The sequence below is a fragment of the Microtus oregoni genome, unplaced genomic scaffold, assembly GCF_018167655.1.
Source record: "Microtus oregoni isolate MIOR12 unplaced genomic scaffold, Mior012 000023F_ref0000262, whole genome shotgun sequence".
NCBI classification, from domain to species: Eukaryota; Metazoa; Chordata; class Mammalia; order Rodentia; family Cricetidae; genus Microtus; species Microtus oregoni.
The window spans coordinates 1,364,080-1,384,695 of NW_024543082.1; positions in this window are offsets into that span (position 1 = coordinate 1,364,080).

Here is a 20,616-nt window from a genome sequence, read left to right on the forward strand (position 1 = left end):
ATATTCGCTTTATATCTAAAACCAGGTGGGGCAGGCACGCAAGCCAGATGTTACATAAGAGTGCATACATGTCAGTCAGCAGGATGCTAAGAGCAACAACCCATTGTTTCAGCAGGTCATTCTGTTTCAGGTAGCAAGGGAAGTCGTGCTAGGCAAATAAGTAGGTACAAACAGTAAATCACCAAATAAATCAACAAATCAGAATCTAATAATTGGTCTTTTTACCTTATTCTACTTCAAAACTTTTCATTTTCAGTCAGAGGGCTGAGGTAGAAGGACTGTCGTGAATTTGAAGGCCATCTTAGTCTACCCAGTGAGATTGATGATTAATTTCAATTGTGAACTTGATAGGATTATAACCATGCAGGCAGGAGTGGTGCTTTTAACCCCCGCACTCACGAGGAGACAGATGGATCTCTGAGTTCCTGGCCAGTCTAGTCTACACAGTGAGTTCCAGGACAGCCTGCAAATCACAGGAAGCCGGGTGGTGGTGGCGCACACCTTTAATCCCAGCACTCGGGAGGCAGAAGCAGGCGGATCTCTGTGAATTCGAGGCCAGCCTGGTCTACAAGAGCTAGTTCCAGGACAGGCTCCAAAACCACAGAGAAACCCTGTCTCGAAAAACCAAAAAAAATAAAAAATAAAAAAATAAAAAAAATAAAAAATATAAAAGAATCACAGGAAATTTCCCAGAGATAAGAAGCAAGATGTCAATCGAGATTTAACCAGGAGGCATTTAGTATATCAAAGAGACAAGATCAGAACAGAACTTTCCTTCCTCGTATTACAGTTAAAACATCACATATACAGAACAGCGAAAGCATGTGGAAGTGGCAAGAGAAAAAAAATGCCAATTCAAAACGAAAGCCTCATCCATCAGAGTATCACAAGATTATTTACCTGAAACTGAAAAGCCAGAACAACTTGGAATGATGTATTTCAAGTTCTGAAACCAGGGCTGGAGAATCGGCTCAGTAGTTAATAACCACTTGTTGCTGTTGCAAAGATCTAGGTTCAATTTCTAGCACCCACATGAAGCCTAACAACCATCTGCAGCTCCAGTTCCAGGAGACCTGGTGCCCTCCTCTGACCTCAGTGACCAGGTACTCATGTGGTGTGCGCACACACCCACGCACACACATGCACACTCAGGCGTGTGGTGCTGGCAATAAAGACTTGAGCCATCGCTGCCTGGCAAGAAGTAGCTTTCAATTCTAGCTGTGGACATGAGGGGTCTCTATGCCCAATCAAAAGACCCTGACTAAGCCGGGCGGTGGTGGCGCATGCCTTTTAATCCCAGCACTTGGGAGGCAGAGACAGGAGGATCTCTGTGAGTTTGAGGCCAGCCTGGTCTACAAGAGCTACTTCCAGGACAGGAACCAAAAGCTATGGAGAAACCCTGTCTCGAAAATTCAAAAAAGACAAAAAAAAAAAAAAGACCCTGACTAGTACACTGGATCATAAGGTAGGAACCATCTATTGGTTTCCTACAAGAAGCTCAACACGCCACACACACACACAAAACAGACACTGTGAGGGCAGAAGGGTGGGAAAAGATGTTCCCAGTAAACTGGATAGATAAGACAAGCAGATGTCACTGTCCTAATACCTGGAAATACAGAGTTCAAAGCAAAAAGTAGCGAGCCGGGGGAAAAAAGGTCACTTTATACTGTTTATGGGAACAACTCAATATGAAGACTGTTGTTTCTGGTGTTGGGTTCGTGTGGGTCCGAGGAAAGAAAAAACAGGTCCTCTAGGATGCTTTGCCGCTTTTCCAGCTTCAGGGGAGTAGCCTTTGGTAAACTGACTGACTCTAGCTTTGCAAAGGGCCTTTTGATGGGGGTGGCTGGAGACAGAGTTTTTGGTTTTTTGGTCTGTTTTTTTTTGTTTTTGTTTTTGTTTTTTGTTTTGGTTTTTCTTAGTGTATCTCTGGCTGTCCTAGAACTCACTCTGTAGACCAGGCTGGCTTTGAACTGACAGAAATCCACCGGCCTCTGCCTCACTGACTGTTGGGATTAAAGGGGTGTGCCACCACTGCCAGGCGCAAAGGTCTTTTTATTGTTATATAATTTACACCTTTAGCAAGTAAATTTCCTGTATGCCAAAACCTCAGAACATCTCTGTTTGCTGAGTCCTCCAGTAACCAAGTATCCTTCAAAGAGACAAAGCCAATACAAATTCCAAAACCACAGGACAACTCAGTTTGCCTCGGCCTCCTGCAACCAAGTTTTGCGTAGGCTTTGAACTTTAGGAAACTCTCAGATAAGATTTACATACTTCAAACAGAAGGTACCAGACACACAAGGGAGCGGTCACAAAAGGCAGACGAAAGCGAGGTGCTAACACACCAGAGTCCAACCAGCTGCAGCATTCTGCAGGAACTGCCCTAACAGAGGACATTAATATTCAAAGAAAACCTGTAGCCAATCTTAGAAAACAAGTATTACTAGATCTAAAGTCACAGGTAAAGCCCAGCACAGTAGTAGGGGGTTCCTTCAATATGCTGCTGTCACCAAATGACAGAAAAAAGGGAGAAACATCGGGATTGAATGACACCATAGATCAAATGGTATCAGACAGCTACAGAATATGAATATCCTATCTAAACACATACATTTTCTCAGCAGCCCAAGGAATTTCCGTTAAAATAGTTCATGTATTAGGACATAGTGGACTTTTTTTTGCTTTGCTTTGTTCTTGTTTTTTGAGACAGGATTTCTCTGTGTAGCTTTAGAGCCTGGTCTGAAACCCACTCTGTAGACCAGGCTGGCCTCAAACCTCAAACTCACAGAGATCCTCCTGCCTCTTGCCCTCCCAAGTGCTAGGATTAAAGTGTGTGCCACCATGGCCTTGCTGACTTGGTGGATCTTAACGAATCTAGAAAAGCTGAAATGATCAAAATGGAATAAAACTACACATCAACCAGAAGAGAAATGCTAGCGCACAGAATAACTCCCACAGAATAGACAAGCACGTGATTGAACAACAAACATGTCCTTGATGAAATGATGGAGACTTTAATCCCAGAATCCAACAGAATCTGAACTGTTCAGGGAGTTCTAATTGACTACACTAGATAATCAGAATCATTTTTTTTTTTTTTTGGTTTTTCGAGACAGGGTTTCTCTGCAGCTTTGGAGCCTGTCCTGGAACTAGCTCTGTAGACCAGGCTGGTCTCGAACTCACAGAGATCCGCCTGCCTCTGCCTCCTGAGTGCTGGGATTAAAGGTATGCGCCACCATTGCCCGGCTCAGATACATTTCTTTTGAGATTTATTTATTTATCTACTTTATATGAGTGCTCTCTCTGCATATACACCTGCACACCAGAAGAGGGAATCAAACCCCACTAGAGATGGTTGTGAGCCACCATGTGGTTGCTGGGAATTGAACTCAGGACCTCTAGAAAAACAGCCAGTGCTTAACCTCTGAGCCATCTCTCCAACCTGAAATCTCCAATAACTTAATGATTGACCTAAAGCCCTGGAAAAAGGAGAACAAATGAAACCCCCCCAACAATAGATCAGCGCAGAACAGCAGATGTGGCGGGCACGCCCCCTTAATCCCAGGACACCAGGAAAGATCTAGCTCCACAGTAAAGAGTGCCTCCTGCTTTTCATCAGACCTGAGTTCAATTCCCAGTACCCACATTAGGCAGCTCACAACCACCTGCAACCCAAGTACCAAGGGATCTGATGCCCTCTTTTGCCCTCCCAGGATACTCACATCCGTAAGGTACACACACACACACACACACACACACACACACTCACACACATTTTAAAAAGTAAAAATAAATCTCAAAAAAAAAATTTCCCCCTTTGGTTTTTTGTTTTTAGAGACAGTTTCTCTGTGTAACAACCCTAGCTGTCCTGAAACTCACTTTGTAGACCAGGCTGGCCTCGAACTCACAGAGATCCACCTGCGTCTGCCTCTTGAGTGCTGAGATTAAAGACATGCACCGTCACCGCCTGGCTTCCCCTTTGGTTTTTTGGGACAGGTTTCTTCATGTGGCCCTGACTGACCTGGAACTCACTCTGTAGACCAGGCTGGGCTTGATCTCATTCACAGAGATCTGCCTCCCTCAAAAGTGTCTGCCGCCACCACCCAGCTCAAAAACAGTCTTTAAAAAGAAGGTTAAGAGGAAGTCAGCTCCAAGAGTCTTTAAGTGCTAAGACTAGACCAGCCCTGTGATCCTGAGTGTGTCTGGACACGCAGGCTATTGTTTAGATATATAGATATTAATGAAGAAGCCTAGCAACATTGTGCAGCCATAACAGGCTGTAGACTAACAATACTGGGACTAGGCCTCACCCTTACAACAACCAGGAGAAACCACAGACTGTACCCTGCGGGGGACCAATCAGAATTGAGACAAACAAGTACTAGATGCTCCAGAACAGTAAGGCCAGCTTTCCTAACGTACATAGGTTGCCAATTTCCTTGCCGCAAAGCCTGTAGCAATCCCTGTTTGACAAGACTCCTGCTGCCCCACTCCTGCCCAATCAGAAAGAAGCTCAGCCCCCATCTAAATCCGAATTCCCCTACCCGCCCATCCTTTACTCCTTAAAAACCCTGCCATAGCTGAGCCCATGCTCTCTGATCCAACTGCTGTGTCTGAGCAGAGGGAGAGCCCACGCTCAAGCCTGCAATAAAGGCTCCCTGCTTTTGTGTACAAACTCAGACTGCTGGGGGACTCGGCGTGGCGCCTGCACCACGACGGTTTGCGAGTTGGGCAAGAGGCTGGAGATTGAAACACACACATATGCAAACACACATACATACACACACACACACACACACACACACACACACACGGGGGGGGAGAGAGGTGAGAGAGAGAGAGAGAGAGAGAGAGAGAGAGAGAGAGAGAGACGGGTTATCCTTGAAACAAGAATACCCATTTTACTGTGTTCCAGGGCAGCTTATATAGGGTTCTCCTTGACTAATGGGCACGCCCTAGCTCCCAAGATTTTTCATCAGCAAGCCCACCAGAAACCACTCCCCTGCCATCAGGAACTCATGAGGGTCTCATGCCCAGAGCAGCTGCAAGCCCAGGAAAACAAGTTCTTTATTCTGGCAGGCAGGGGGTCATAGAAAATTCAGGGTCTGAGGGTCCTCAGTCCCCAACATCTGGGGGGCTCATGACATGAGAATAACAATCACTTTGTGTCTCTCAGTAGAACTAAGAGACTAAGGCCAGGTTATGAGAGGATTCTAAAAACAGGGTGAAGGATTTAGAGGGGGGTCTAGAGTCTTTAGTGCTGTAGTAGTTGGAAAGGCCCCTTTGACCCTGGGGAATGGGGAGGACTAGGTTAGGAGGGTCCAGAAGTTCTGTGAGCACCCTAAGTAGCTTGGGAATGAAGTTTGGCTAAGACATCAAAGTTAGGAATCCAGATCAGTTACAAGATCGTTTGCTAAGCTGGGAATGGAGGGAAGGTACTGTTTAGGTTGGTTGGTGTGTTTGGGAAGGGTATATCCTGGATTACAACTATGCAGTATTCAGATATGCCAGGGGAAGAGGGAGTCGGGGGAGGCCAAGGTTAGTTTATGTAGGGGATGCTATCCAGACCTTAGGAGGGAACACTAAGTATCCCAGGTCAGCCAGAAAATTCAGGACAGTAGGGGTGTGTTGTAGAGACAGTTCAAAAAAGAGGTTCTCTACGTGTTGGAGGAGAGTGCTGGGAACAGAGTTGAGGTTTTGCAGGTTGCCAGCAAGAGCCTGGTCAAAGAAAAGAGGGCTACAGGGAAATCTTTGGGAAGGATTGTCCAGGACATTTGGACATCAGGGTTTGGCCAAATCAATGTGAAAAGGTCTTGACCCGGAACTGAGAAGTGAGAGGTGGAAGGAGGAATGAGGGATGGAGAGGAGGAAGATCGGCAGGCTACTGGGTGAATAGGAATTGCCACTTGGTTAAGCAGATCTTCAGCTAAGGGGAGGAAGCTGTCTGACTTGCTCAGGAGAGCTGTGTGGAGGATCTGCAGGCCATGAAGTGTGGACTTTCAGGAGTCTGATACTTACAGGTTAAATCCACTGAGTCCATAGGGAGTAAGAGGACAGAGACTTGACAAAGAAATGTGGAGGGGTCCTGTGGTTTGATTACCACAGAGGTACGGTGGATAGTGACAGTGGTGTGTGTGTGTGTGTGTGTGTGTGTGTATGTGTGTGTGTGTGTGTGTGTATGGTGTCCCAGACCTAATAGAGGGTAAGAGAGCTGTGCAGGTGTCCGGGAGGGCAGAAAATCTGAACAGCAGAGGAGGAGGGAAGGAAGTTGTTCTGGGGTCACTGAAAGATAATATGCATATGGAACTTTTCCAGAATGTTCCATCCCTGGAGAGGGTCAGACAACTGGGAAAGGGGATGCCGCAAACAGACGCTGTTTCATCTGGGACAAGGAAACCTCAGCTGAAAAAATGCTTCTATCAGACTGCCCTGCCGACAAGTCTGTGCACCATGTTCCTGATTCTTAGTAATTTATGTGAAGTCCAAGCCCAGGCTGGACGGTGGTATCCCTGGGCAAGTGCACCTGGCTTGTTTTAATAAACAAGCTTGGCCAGGCGGTGGTGGCCCATCCCTTTAATCCCAGCACCCAGGACACAGAGGTGGGCGGATCTTCATGAGTTCAAGGCCAGACTGGTCTACAGAGGGAGTTCTCAAACAGCCAAGGATACACAGAGAAACACTGTCTCAAAAAAAAAAAAAAGAAAAAGGATATTTTGTTGCAATAGAGCCTGTTAGGCCCAGGGTGAAGAAACCTGTGAGGCGCCAAAGGAGAGTCCCTAAGCATACTAGCAGGAATTTGGTCTGCTGAGGAGGGGTTAGAAAGAAAATTTTTCCCGGCAGGAAGTAGCACTAAAAGGAAGGCCATCTCACAAGTTAGACACTCTGCTCAGTGAGATGCCCCTGGAGAAGAGAGGGCCACGTCCACTGGTCTCCATGAGCAGCAGGGTCGGGGCAAGCTCTGTTGACACCAAGTGAAGGTTTCAACGTTCCCACTTTTAGCTGGATTTAGGTTTCAGTTCTCTGAGAGGGGCAAACAGGTCTTTCTCCCAACAAAGGGTCATTTAGCAAGAAATTACATTCAGGGCAGGGCGGTGGTGGCGCACGCCTTTAATCCCAGCACTCGGGAGGCAAAGGCAGGCGGATCTCTGTGAGTTCGAGGCCGGCCTGGTCTACAAGAGCTAGTTCCAGGACAGGAACCAAAGCTACAGAGAAACCCTGTCTCGAAAAAAAAAAAAAAAAAAGAAAGAAATTACATTCAGGGACAAGGCAACAAGGCCTGAGTCAGCCCCACAACTCAAGGACAGTTCCTACAACCCCCCTAAAATTTACCCAAGTATGTCCAAAGATAAAATCTCAGCCAAAAGCCGGGCGGTGGTGGCGCACGGCTTTAATCCCAGCACTCGGGAGGCAGAGGCAGGAGGATCCCTGTCTCGAAAAACCAACCCACCGGGCTGGAGAGATGGCTCAGCGGTTAAGAGCATTGTCTGCTCTTCCAAAGGTCCTGAGTTCAATTCCTAGCAACCACATGGTGGCTCACAACCATCTGTAATGAGGTCTGGTGCCCTCTTCTGGCCTGCAGGCATACACGCAGAAAGAATATTGTATACATAATAAATAAATATTTAAAAAAAAAAAAAAGAAAAACCAACCCACCAAACAAACAAACAAAAGGAGTATACTAATGTAACTGCTGCTTGCTTCTCCAGTTATGTTGGAGATGACCTTTTAAAAGGGGCCTGTGCACTCCTCTCAGGGTTGCTGCCATTTTGCACACATGAGCATACCGATGCGTGTGGGAATATTAATAAGTCCTCTCTGCTCTCATACTATTTGAGTCGGTATCTTCCTTTAGCGTTTCCTCGGACCCCCACACAAGGATTCTGAGAAGTCTACCTGATGGATGGTCGAAATGAAAGTTCTCAGAGAGAAAATTCTCCAAACTCACCCAGGGTCGAATCAGCCAGCTGTGGAAGCCTGACTACAAAGGTGACAGCCGCCATTGGAGCTGCCTGAGGAGGAAGGCGTGAGAGGAGCCAGGCCCAGTTACAGGGCAGAGAAACAGAAGTGGGAAGAGGACTACAATTTTCTTTTCTTTTCTCTTCTCGGTTTTTTTTTTTTTTTTTTTTTTTGGCCCATGGTTGGTTGTTGCTAGGAGTATCCAGGGAAACAAGACTAGCAGCAGATTGAAGAATGTGAGGTAAAAGACAAACATCCCCCCTGGGCAATTACGGGGAAGAATCTAGACAAACGAGTTACTTTAGTTTTGGGAACTGTCATTGTTTAACCAAAGTGGAGACACTTTACAAAATGGTATTGTCATGATTAACACTCATGCTTTTACACACACACACACACACACACACACACACACACACTGACAGAGAGCCAGCCAGACAGACAGACAGAGACAGAGAGAGAGATGGAGGAAGGGAGAAGAGAGAGAGAGGAGAAAGAGAGAGTTTAAATTTTCTTTGTCAGCCGGGCGGTGGTGGCGCACGCCTTTAATCCCAGCACTCGGGAGGCAGAGGCAGGCGGATCTCTGTGAGTTCGAGACCAGCCTGGTTTACAGAGCTAGTTCCAGGACAGGCTCTAAAAACCACAGAGAAACCCTGTCTCGAAAAACCAAAAAAAAAAAAAAAATTTCTTTGTCAATGATTTTTTAGCCATTTTGTCACTGAGGGCAGGGTCCAGAAACAGACATTTACAAGCTTTTGCCGTACAGCATCGGTTACTCACTTGTGCCAAAAAAACTAAAAGTTGAAGCAAAGTTTGCCATCTTCTGCCTTCATTTTGGCCTGTACTCTGGAGGGAGGCATAGTGGTAAGTTTCTTCTGGAATCTTGAATTCCATGAGAAACAAAACCTTACAGAACAGAAACCTCCACCCTGAGGGGAAGACAGTGGTTCTCAACCTTCCTAAGGCTGCTACCTTTAACACAGTTTCTCATGTTGTGGGGACCCACAGCCATGAAATTTTCATTCCTATTTCATAACTGTAATTTTGCTACTGTTATGAATTGTGATGTAAATATCTGTGTTTTCGGATGGTCTTAGGTGAGTGCTATGGGATAGTGGTCTTGTATCCTATAAAGATTTGTCACTTGTATTGGTTTAATAAAATGCTGATCGGTCAGTAGCCAGGCAGGAAGTATAGGTGGGGCAACCAGACTAGGAGAATTCTGGGAAGAGGAAAGTCTCAGACTGCAGTTGCCAACCAGACACAGAGGAAGCAAGATGAGAATGCTGCACTGAGAAAAGGTACCAAGCCATGTGCCTAAACATAGATAAGAATTATGGGTTAATTTAAGCTGTAAGAGCTAGTTAATAATAAGCTTGAGCTAATAGGCCAAACATTTTATAATAATGTAAACTTCTGTGTGTTTCTTTGGGACAGGACGGCTGCGGGACCAGGCAGGACAGAAACTTCCCTTTACAGGTGACCCGTGTGAAAGGGTCATTTGACCCCGTCCCCCAAAGGGGTCATGGCCCATAGGTTGAGAACCACTGATCTATGCGGTTAGTACTGCCCCTTCTCAAATTGACAAGCAACTTAACAATATATCAGAGCACCCTGCAGGCAGGACTGGAACTGACAATAACTCTGGAATGGCCTGGACTCCATCTTAACCAAGATTGTTTAATTATGCATACCACTTGCTGTGTATTAAAACCTAGTCCTCAAGTCAGAACCTGGAAGATGACCACTAGATTCTCCAGCACAGATGTCGGGTCATTAGGCTCCATTTATTCCTCTTCTCATTGTGACCATTGTGAATCTCCTCTCTGCTTTTTCTCATCACACTTCTCTGTAGCTGGTGTCTGTGAGACAGCAGGCAGAGCCGAACTTTGAAGGGCACTCAGGCAAAATTTTGCCCTGAAAACTCTAGTCTAAAGTCTCTTTTCCAAGACCTTTGTTTTGCAGACAAAAGATACTCAGAAGGAAACTCAGGAAGGACGATTTTATTGGAATTTAAGAAAACAGCCTGCTGGGTGGTAGTGATGCATGCCTTTAATCTTAACACTTGAGAGGCAGAGGCAGGTGGATCTCTGTGAGTTTGAGGCCAGCCTGGTCTACAAGAGCTAGTTCCAGGACAGGCTCTAAAAGCTAGAGAGAAACCTTGTCTGGAAAAAAAGAAAAGAAAAGAAAGAAAGAAAACAGCCTGCCAGGTGGTAGTGGTGCATGCCTTTAATCCTAACATTTGGGAGGCAGAGGCAGGCGGATCTCTAACTTTGAGATTAGCCTGGTCTACAGTGTGAATTCCAGGACAGCCAGGGCTACAAAGAGAAACTCTGTCTCAAGAGAGAGAGAGAGAGAGAGAGAGAGAGAGAGAGAGAGAGAGAAGGAAGGAAAGAAAGAAAGAAAGAAAGAAAGAAAGAAAGAAAACATCGTGTGCACACTTGCAATCCCAGCACCACTTGGGAGCTAGATGGAAGCAAAAAGATCCGGAGTTTAGGTCAAGCCTAGGTTACACAGGACAAAAAGATCTGGAGTTTAGGTCTAGCCTAGGTTACACAGGACACTTCTAAAAAAGGAGAAAACAAGAACAAGAGTAATGCAATGAGATTATTGGAGTGATCTGCAGGAATACGGGTGAGGGGTTAATTGCAGGAGCAGAAATGACTCAAAGACAGCTGCATCGCCAGAGCCCACCCCAGCAGGAATGATAGCTCACGAGAGCTGGAAACCTGGAGCACACTGCTCAGCCTGCAGGCAGCTGGATAGGTTGGAGAGTCTCTCTTCACATCCTCACTGCTGATAGAAGCCTGCTGAGGGTGGGACCTAACTTGGTTCATTGAGTTAGACTGGGGTGGTATACTTACTCCAGTCTGTCCATGGTTGTCGTGATATTTTGTTTGTGATCTAACAAATAAAGTTTGCCTGAAGATCAGAGTACAGAGTTAGCCATTAGTCAACCATAGAAGCCAGGTAGTGGTGGCACAGGCCTTTAATCCCAGCACTCGGGGATACAGAGGCAGATGGAGCTACATGAGACTGATCCAGACTAAAGAGAAACGGAGCTGGGCAGTGGTGACTCACACCTTTAATCCCAGCCCTTGGGAGTCACACATCTTTAATCCCAGCACTAGGGAGGTGGAGACAGAGGGGACATGGCTGGGCAGAGAGAGGAGTCTAAGGTGGGAGGAGACAGGCGCTTGCACATTCAGTCTGAGGACTTGTAGAGACAGGATACCCCATTTGGTCTGAGAATTTCGTAGAGATAAGGACTCGTGGCTATGTTTCTCTGATCTCTCTGCTTTCCCCCTCTAATATCTAACTCTGGATATTTATTAAGACCAATTAGAGTTCATGCTACACATGGTTATCTGTCTGGAGGGAGTATATGTCTGTTCACATCTCCCTGGGAATATTGCCACACAACACATGTGTGTGCACAGACATACACACACTGTCCTGGTTAGCACTGTTAACTTGACCCTGCCCACAGTCATTGAGGAAGAGAAACCTCAATGATCAGATTCAGCTGTGGGTGTGTCGGTGGGGGTTGTCTGAACTGCTGCCTGCCGAAGGAAGACACAACACCATCCCTTAGCAAGCGATGCTGGGCTCTATGAGAGAGCTAGCCGAGCTTGAGCCATGAGCAAGGCAGCAGAGCTACCGATAGCTGCTGCTGTGCTTCTCTGCTTCTGAGTTACGTGGTCAGTGGTTATGCTGCATGGAAGACATCAACCGCCAGCTGCTTTGAGTTCTTTGAGTTCTTGCCCTAGCTCCCTTCAGTTAGTGACTGTGACCTGGAAGTCTACCATGAAATAAATCCTCCGTCCGGAGAGACAGCCCAGAGGTTAAGAGCACTTCCAAAGGTCCTGAGTCCAATTCCAGCAACCATATGGTGGTTCACAACCATCTGTAATGAGGTCTGGTGCCCTCTTCTGGCCTGCAAGCATACATGCAGACAGAGCACTATATACATAATAAATACATCTTTAAAAAAAAGTTAAAAAAAGAAACCCAGTTCCCTTCTGTGAGCCGCTTTTGGTCAGAGTGTTTTACCATAGCGACAGAAAGGGAACAGGAACACACACATACATGTAGTTTGTTTGTTTGTGAGCCGGGGTTTCGCTACGTGGCTCTGGTTGTCCTGTAGCCCAGACTGACCTTGAACTCATAGAGATCTGCCTCTGCTTCTGCTGAAATTCTGGAATTAAAGATGTATGTCACTATGTCTGGAAATACACATGATTTTTAAATTTTTGTTGTTGTTTCGAGACAGAGTTTCTCTGTGTAGCCCTAGCTGTCGTGGAACTCACTCTGTAGAGCACACTGACACCAAACCCGGAAATCTTCCTGCCTCTGCCTCCAAAGCGCTGGGATTAAAGCACGTGCCACCACTGCCTGGCTAATTTTTTTAAAAATTAGAAGAAAGGTCCTGGTTTGGGGTTCAAGAGGGACACTGAAGTGGTGGGTAATCTTTTTGCAGGAGATATTTATTAGAAGAGTTACGTTCTAAGTTGTTGTTTATTTATTTAGGAAGGGATGCATTCCAGAGCATGTGTGGGTGTGGTGGTCAGAGACAGCTTCTGGGAGTCAGCTTTCTTCCTCCTGGCTCTTAGGAACTGAACTCAGGGAATCAGGCTTGACAGGGAAAGCCTTTATCTGCTGAGCCATGTCATCTGCCTGTGTCTTCTCAGGGCACATTCGCACCGCCCATTTTAGAAAGGAATCTACACTTACACACTGTAGGTAACTTAGCATGGACACACTCCTGTGGCTTGTCTGTTCTGACTGAACCTGGATTGTAAGTCTCTCAGCGGCTGTGCGAGCATGCAAACTCTAAGGCATGGACCGTCCTGAGGGGGAGGATGCAGGAGATTAGGAGAGACACTAACATCAGGAATCTCAGAGACAAGGCTGACTACTGGGTCAGAGGGTCAGGGTGCAACTTTGGAATGACTGTCTGCCTTTGTGCCCATCCGTATAAAACTCATACCAAGTTTTGGTTTGTTTTGTTTTTGAGGCACAGCCTCATACAGCCCAGGTGGCCTCATACACCTTGAACTCCTGATCCTTCTGTCTCCGCCTCCCAAGTTCTGGGATTCTGTACAGGTGCACACCACCACACCCAGCTTATTCGGTAGTTGCTAATGAACCAATCGGAGCCTTGTGTAGACCTAATGAACCAATCCAGAGCCTTGTGTAGCCCGTGAGAGCACTCCACCCACTGAGGAGTCAGGGAGTGCTCTAAAGATGTTACTACGTCACTTTCTCAAACTGCCAGCTCTCTGATGAGGAACAACTCAAGGATTCAGTTCCTGTCTCACTCACTGTGGTGACAGGCAATGCAAATTCTTTATTCTTTTTTTTTTTTTTTTTTTGGTTTTTCGAGACAGGGTTTCTCTGTGGTTTTGGGGCCTGTCCTAGAACTAGCTCTTGTAGACCAGGCTGGTCTCGAACTCACAGACATCCACTTGCCTCTGCCTCCCGAGTGCTGGAATTAAAGGCGTGCGCCACCACCACCCTGCTGGAGGGATTTTTTTAATTGAGGTTCCTTCCTGTTGACGGAGGTTTCTGTCCTGCCCTTTCCCACAGTCATTAAGTCCCAAAGAATCACACAGAGGTCTACATTAATTATAAACTAATTGGCCTAGTATCTCAGACTTCTTATTAACTCTTAAAACTTACATTAGCCCCGTTATTCTTGTCTAAGTTAGCCATTTGGCGAGGCAGTCACATCTTGCTTCCTCTGTGTCTGGGTCACAACTGCAGACTGCAGAATCCTCTTCCCAGAATTCTCCTGTTCTCGTTGCCCCGCCTCTACTTCCTGCGTGGTTGCCCCCCCTCCATACTTCTTGCCTGGCTACCAGCCAATCAGCATTTTATTAAACAAGTACACTAAACAAATGTTTACAGATAAAACCATTGTCCCACAGCACCTTCCTCTCAGACGACTTTTTCTTGGGTTAAATTGACATAAAATTAGGCAGCACATCAAGGATGACCCTGGACATCTGATCCCTCTGCCTTCTGCCTGTATTCTCTAAGTTACAGAATTACAGGCAGAGCCACTACCACATCCCATGTAGGAGGTCCTGGGAAGCAAGCTCAAGATCTCACGCCTGCTAGGAACGCTTACCAGTTGAGCTGCATCCTTCCTTTTTCTTTCTCTCTGGTTTTCTTTCCTTTTGGTTGTTAATTCTTTTATTATCTTCAGCTTTTTAACATTTATTTATTTCTGTGGGCAGGTGGGTGTATATGTGTGTGATGCATGTGTGGAGGGCAGAGGACAGTTGCCAGAACTGCTCCTCTCCTGGCCCTGCCCCTTGCTGCCTACTGAATAGGACAGGCTAGCTGGGGTGGCGCTGGAAGGCTCACCCTGGTGCTGAAGGTGGGGGGGAGAGCTGGGGGCGGGGGCTGACCCAGGCCCACCCCAACATCCACCCCATCTATAATCTGCTGGAGCACAAGAAGGCGCTGGTACTGAAGATCCAAAGCTGCAGGACTTCCATGCCAGAACAACAGGGTATGCAAGAGGAGTTCCAGTGAGGACACTGTTCTGATGGTGTAGCAGAAACCGGAGGCCTTGAACCAGACCAGTGACTCAGAGCAGTGAACACTTGCAAATGAAGATGGGCTAAAGGGTAAACTGCGTCACACTGTGTGACTCACTGTGTCACACACTGCCTCCTCAACGAGATCTTTCTTTACTTTTTATCTTGTGGGAGAGTTGCAAGGGCAGAGGGCGAATACGAAGGGACAGGGAGATGAGTGGAATCCAGATGCAGGATGCGAAATCCACAGAGAATCAATAAAAAGATTAGAATAAAGATTGGAATAAAATAAACAGATAAAAATAAAACAGTAAGGGGCTGGAGAGATGGCTCAGTGGTTAAGAGCATTGCCTCGTCTTCAAAAGGTCCTGAGTTCAATTCCCATCAACCACATGGTGGCTCACAACTATCTGTAATGAGGTCTGGTGCCCTCTTCTTGCCTGCAGGCATAGACACAGACAGAATTTGTATACATAATAAATAAGTAAACACAAAAACCAATAAAATAAAGATTAAAGTTCAATTAGAATAAAATAAAATAGCTGGGCCGTGGTGGCACACGCCTTAGTCCAAGCACTTGGGAGGCAGAGGCAAGTGGATCTCTGTGAGTTCGAGGCCAGCCTGGTCTACAGAGTGAGTTCCAGGACAGGCTCCAAAGCTACAGAGATACCCGGTCTCAAAAAAAAAAAAAATTCAACCAACCAACCAACAACAACAACAACAAGAAAAATGAAGAATTTATGTTGTTTAAGGAAAAAATTTGTTCTCTCCTTCTACCATGTGGGTCCCAAGGATGAAACTCAGGTCAGGCGGGGGAGCAACTGTCTTACTTGCTGAGTCACAGGCCCTACACCCTTTGTTGAGATAGGATCTCATGTGGCTTGAGCTGGCCTCAAACTCATGGTGTAGCTGAGCTTGGTCTCAAATTCCCAAACCTCCTCTCTCAGCCACAAGCCCGGGATTACAGGTGTGCACTGGTTTAATACTTGATTTCATTATAACCCGCAGCAAGGCTGTGCACTTCACAGAACCTTTTAGTGCAGGAATCCAAGCATGCCTGTCTTGGTGGCACAGGCCTGTGTTTCCAGCCACTCCTAAGGCGGGGGGCAGCAAGATCACAAGTCCTGGGCTGGTCTAGGCTACGGTGACTGGAGGCTGGCTTAGACTGTACCATGACTGTCTCCAAATAAAATGTGTGGGGGCGGGGAAGGTGCTGGGAATATAGCTGAGGGGCACAGTACTCGCCTAGCATGTGTAGACTCCAGGTTCACCCCCACAGTAATGGGCATGGATCCAGGAAACCTAAGCATGAACAGACTGAGTGCCAATCATCAACCTCTTCCCCCTCCCTTCAGAGTCTCCTGTCTCAAACGGCCGGCCGTGAGGGCCACGACATGACACTGGGTAAAAGGGTTTGTTGAATAAGCCTGAAGACCTCGGCTCAGTTTCCAGAATTCACATGGTGGGAGGTGTGAACCCATTCCTGCAAATCACAGCAAGTTGATGTCCACATTTACACTGTGAGATGGGAACAAACGCACAGACAGATAGACAGACACACACACACACACACACACACACGAGTAAATAAACAAAATTTTGAAAAAATGTGGCCGGGTGGTAGTGGCGTACACCTTTAATCCCAGCACTCTTGGGAGGCAGAGTCAGGTGAATCTCTGTGAGTTCAAGGCCAGCCTGGTCTACAGAGTAAGTTCCAGGACAGCCAGAGCTATGCAGAGAAGCCCTGTCTTGAAAAACAAAATGATAGATATAGATAGATAGATAGATAGATAGATAGATAGATAGATAGATAGAAAAATCAGCTATGGTACTCTGCAATTCTGAACAGGGCCAGTATTTAAACTCTTTGTTTATACCTTTCTCTGTTGGAGAAGTTTCTTCAGATTGAAAACGTTCCATCCTGCAGCGAAGCTCCTTAGACAAGAAGGTAAACAATGCAAACACAGCTTCAGGAAGTCCCTGAAACTGACTCTGTCTGGAAGAGGTTTAGACCAACTGAGGCACCTGGAAAGACCACTCTCCAATCTGTTGCATTGCCTGCAGGCTGTGCAGAGTGCCCCAGGTTCCCTGCTTCTGTGAGCTGTCACTTGTGTAGTGGTGGGCTTTGGTGCTGCAGCTGCCTTTGAAGAATTTCTGTCCTTGTAAGTAACGCATCTCTCATATTCCTGTAAATAACTTCAACAAAACTTGTGATTCAGGGCTGGAGAGACGGCTCAGCTGTTAAGAACCCTGGCTGCTCTTCAGAGGACCCGAGTTCAGTTCCCAGCACCCACCTGGCAGCTAACAACTGTCTGTGACTCCAGTTCTAGGGGACCCGACACCCTCACACAGATACATATGCAGACAAAACACCAATGAACATAAATAAAATTAAATCATTTAAAAAAAGGAACTCGTTGGTTCACCAAGTTAGACTTAATGGGATCCGTACTTTGGTCTATCATGAACTCCCAAATCTGAGGTGAGTAGAAGGGCATGCTGTGACTCACAGGGATGAGTCTGTCACACAACATCCTCCGCCCCACAAGACAGACCCACAACAGACTGTGCATGTTCACCATGGATTAATGTAATACACTAAAGCTATTAGAAAGAAACAGCTAGGCCCAGGTTGGTAAAGCATTTGGCTAACACTCAAAGGTCTGACCCCCCTACTGCCTAACCTGGGCCTTGCTGCACGTGCCTGTGATCCCTTCTTTGGAAGGTAGAAGCAGGAGGCTCAAAGGATCAAAGGTCATCCTCAGCTACACAGTAACTTTCAGGTCAGCCTGGGATACATGAGCCCGTCTTAGAACTGAACAAAAAGGGGAGTGTGTTGTGGGGAAGGTTATGTCGTTTACTAGGTAAAGTGCTTGACTAGCGTGCACAACACCCTGGCCTCCAGCATTGTACACGTGGCGTGGTGGCACGTGCCTCCAATCCCAACCCTTGGGAGGTGGAAGTAGGAAGATCAGCTATTCACGTTCATCTTTAGCTACGTACCAGGACAGCCTGGGCTAGAGACACTGTAAAAACAAAAACCCTGGCCTGGTGGCACATGCCTTGGGCCCCAGCACTCTGGAGGCAGAGGCAGGTGGATCTCTTTCAGTTTGAGATCAGTGTGGTCTAGATAGCAAGCTCCAGGCCGCTCTACATACAGAGACCCTGTCTCAAATTAAAAAACGAACAGAAAACACTGGAGGGGGAAAAAACTGGCTAGATTAGTATGGGTAACTTTTATGGCTTCTAAAATCTTCTATGTCTTCCAGGAAATATGTCCAACTTCAAGCCAGTATTTCACGCTGAATTGTTTTTGCAGGGCTAAGGATCAAATCCAGGGCCCTTAGGCACACCCCATGTACCACCATGCTACATGGCCAGCCCCCAATTGTACCATACTATATTTTCTTTTCAATAAGCACAATTTAAACTTTCCTATCCATAAGCAGTCCCCAGTACAAATTAAACCAACAAAATCTTCATATTTTCTCTATAAAGTGTTATATACTTCAATTCTGTCTGTCTATCTGTCTGTCTGTCTGTCTATCTATCTATCTATCTACCTACCTATATGTGCATGGGTATTTTGCCTGCATGTGTGTTTGTGCACAGCATGCATTTGTGGTGCCTGTGGAGGTCAGAAGATGCCGTCAGGTCCTCTGGAACTGGAGTTACAGACAGTTCTGAGCTGCCATTGTGGGTGCTGGGTATTGAACCCTGGTCCTCTAAAAAGAACAGTCAGCACTATTTTTTTTAAATCTTTTTTTTATTATTATTTATTTATTATGTATACAGTATTTTCAGTACTCTGCCTGCAGGCATGCCTGTAGACCAGAAGAGGGCGCCAGATTTCATTACAGATGGTTGTGAGCCACCATGTGGTTGCTGGGAATTGAACTCAGGACCTTTGGAAGAGCAGGCAGTGCTCTTAACCGCTGAGCCATTTCTCCAGCCCCAGTCAGCACAGTGTTACAAATTTTTTGGTTACTTATTTTTAGATGATTCATATTTTTGGTCTGTTATAGAATTTTTTGAGACATATTCCTTTTGCTCCAATCTTCTAAGTAACAGGCATGTGCCTTCTGAGTGCTGGGATTGAGTATACCACCACATGTACATGAGTGCTGGGATTGAGTATACCACCCCACATGTACATGAGTGCTCTTTCTTCCATGTACCTGAGATTGAGTGCTGGGATTAACTAGACCACGACATGTACATGAGTGCTGGGATTGAGTATACCACCACATGTACATGAGTGCTCTTTCTTCCATGTACCTGGGACTAAGGCCAGGACCTTGCACATAGGCACATATTTTAGTAAGCAGTGTTTTCACCCCACCTTTTTGCTGCTCCCCCTTTCTAAGGTAGGATTTCACTTTGTTTTTCGAGATAGGGTTTCTCTGTGTAGCTTTGGAGCCTGTCCTGAAACTCGCTCTGAAGACCTGGCTGGCCTCGAATTCTCAAAGCTGCCTCCAGAGTGCTGGGGTTAAAGGCGTGCCACCACCACCCAGCTGCACTTTTGTTTTTAAATATAGGAAGAGGAAGTGTTGCAACTGAAGAAATTGAGGGGCCAGTGTAGTAATAGGGGCGGCAGGGCTGCGTTCTCAGCACCCCAGGCCGCCTGCCCGGCTAGCTTATGCCCAAAATAATTACACAGACACTGTATTCTTTTAATCACTGCTTGGCCCTTTAGCCCTAGCCCTTACTGGCTAATCCTGTTATCCCGATCAACCCATCTCTAATAATCTGTGAGAACCGGTCTTACCGGGAAGATTTTAGCCTAGTCCATCCTGGGTCGGAGCTTCATAGCATGCGTCTGCCCAGGAGCCAGGAGCATGGCGTCTCTCTCTGAGGGGTCTCTCTCTGGCGTCTGCTCCCGAGAGAGCTGTGGAGTCTCTGACCTCACTTCCTCTTCCTCCCAGCGTTCTGATCTGTTTACTCCACCTACCTATGTCCTAACCAATAAAATGGGCCAGGGCAGTTCCTTTATTAGCCAATGACCTTCCTCCATCATTTCCCCTTTTTCGGTTTAAACAAAAAAAAAAAAGGCTTTAACATAGCAAAATTACATATAACAAAACAGTTATCAAGTAAAAGTTACAATAATCTTTATCATAACTACGGAAAACTATAACTATAACTAACTATTCTTAACTCCATCAAAGACTCCAGAAAGATATAATATTACCTAAGTAAACAAGAACTAAGAAACTTCAAACTCTAGAAATGACAAAGACATCTCGCTGCCTGGACAGTCACCCAAAGTTCTTTTGTACTGTTGGGGCATCCATTTTCAGCCTTCAGGCCCATGGTATCCAGTACACATTTCCATAAAGCAGGAAAATTCAAAGTCAGTTCAGTCACTATCTGTTGTGTCCTGCAGAATGTCTCGCAGACTCTTTCAAAATGAATCAGAAACCCCGAAAGATCATCTCACCTTAGGCAAGTTCAGTAGTCCTCTCTCTGCGGGTTCTCTGTGTCCAGTTTATGCAATAGTCCAGGCAAGAGCAGTTTCTTGCCCAAATGGCTATCAAACTCCATAACGAGCCTCTTCGATGCCCATCTTCCTCTTGAAGTAGATTGGTGCTGCCAGGAGCAGAGTGTCTCATTGTCATGAAAAGTCCTCAGTTATTAAAACATTAAATGTCCTATTCTGTAATCTTTGAAAGACATGAAGAATGTCTATCTAAAATATATCTCTATATATCTAGAAAATCTAACTAACATGACTACAAGCTTTACTATTATCGATGATTATCCATTAACAACCTATATTTCTTAATTATACAGTACATATTTAAATGAACTACACAATCACAATACCTTAATCAAAATCAGAAACACTTATACATATAACAAAATTGACCTTAAATCTCTATCAATAAAGCAAAATCTATACTAATGCAAATTATTCATATCTGTATCATATCCCCCTTTAAATGTAAAAGAACATTTATAAACAGTTTTTGGGAATTTGGGCGCAGTTATTTCTCTCCAAACTGCTTCCTGCTGAATGGGGACGTCGTTAATTTGGTCTTTCATGGTATAACCTGTGTGCTAGTTTCATCTCAGTTGGCAGTTGAGCGAAGCAATTTTTTGAAGGCGT